This window comes from Neolamprologus brichardi, chromosome 9 (assembly GCF_056152115.1).
Source record: "Neolamprologus brichardi isolate AB-2024 chromosome 9, ASM5615211v1, whole genome shotgun sequence".
In the NCBI taxonomy this organism is placed as follows: Eukaryota; Metazoa; Chordata; class Actinopteri; order Cichliformes; family Cichlidae; genus Neolamprologus; species Neolamprologus brichardi.
The window spans coordinates 24,615,689-24,617,332 of record NC_142112.1 but is presented as its reverse complement, the minus strand read 5'-3'; positions in this window follow the sequence as shown (position 1 = coordinate 24,617,332).

Genomic DNA, 1,644 nt, shown 5'->3' with positions numbered 1-1,644 from the left:
CTTTATGACGGAAGCTCATGGTAGCCTATATATCACGGTCACGTGATCTTGTAAATCCCCTCGGAAAACTAACCGTGGATGGTATCGGAATAAAATATTCAATATTCATGACAGGCTTTATGGTTGTAGTTAACTTGTGGGTGTGCATAGTTTGCCTTTTGACCTCCCTTCTCCACACTTGATCAAAGTCCAAGAAATAAAGTGTAATACTCCTTTGCGAGGAAAAAGCGGTGGAATATTCCTATAATAATATTATAAAACAATAATAAAAGAGTAAAATTTGGCGGGATTTTCTTTCTGTCATTTAAGTTGCCATTTTGACAGCTCAAATATAAATATATTTACTGTAGTAAATAATGAAATCAAAACACCTTTTTTTTTTTTTTTTCTTAAATCAGTGTGTCCACACTGGCAGCCTTATTATAACAACTCTGTCCAGCTTTTCCGGTCTGTTTCTGGTCGGTCTATTGCACCTGTCTCTCTGTCTGTCTTTCTTTCTTTTTTTTCCATACCAATTTCAGCCTCTTCATTCCTGATAATTATGACCTGGTTGGTGTTGGAGGTGCTGATGGTGGAGCTCAGGCGTGAGGTGGGCGTGGAGGAAAGGGGGAGTGATGAGGGTGGTGTGGATGAGGAGGAGGAGAGGAGGGGGTTAGTGAGCCTTTTACTCCAAGACTGCTAATCCCCCTATTAAAGGGGCTTTGTTCAATAATGCCGGACAGTTTCCGGAAGTAGGATTACCGCCTCCATTATTTTACAAAGAAATAATATTTCACACTCAAATGAGCCTTAGGATGCAGCCGTGATAGTGAGAGGGACTTGGAAGAAATGAAATAGATTCATTTTCTCTGTTTTTTTGTAGCGATTTGGAAGCTCGACCTCCACTCCCCCTTCTCTTCTTTTTAATTGTCCCTTCTGCAATTAACGCGAAAATGTATTTCCTGTTGAACTCCAGCGTCGCCATCAGTTTCCTGTTTTGCTTCTTCAGCAGTCGTATAGTGTTGCTTCTCCCTCCTTCTCGCTCTCTCTCTCTGTCCCCTTTATACCCCCCTCCCCCAACCTACCCCACCCCATCCACGCATGCACACACACACCTGTTCTCGATTCTTGACCCTAGAGAAGGTGTCAGATCAGAGGTTGTCACTCAGCTGAAGGCTGGATGAGTGAGTCCAACGTGATCGGTTGTTAAAGAGCTCTTACTGTATTGACTGCCTCTGGTATCAAGTATCTGCACACCGGGAATTTAACTTTTTTTAAAAAAAAAAAAAATCTATATATAGTAAAAGCAAACAGTCTTCATATTTTATTTCTGCTATGGTAGCTACATGCACGCCGGTTAACACTCTTTGGATCCAAGCTGCTTTGCAACCAAACCCCGCACACGCCCGCTCAGTTTCCGACAAAGCACAGGATGTTTCAATTTGGTCAACGTCATAAATTAGTCCGCGTAAAGCAAAACTGCGGTAGTGCAGACCTGCACAGTCCCTCAACACTTTGCCACGGTCTTATTTTTAAATGAAATTAATCCACCTACACCCCCCCCCCCCCCCCCCCCCCCCCACACACACACACACACTTTCATTTGTGTCCGCAGTGAAGATCGAAATCAGAAAAGAGAAAAATGGCTTAAAAACGCAAAACTGG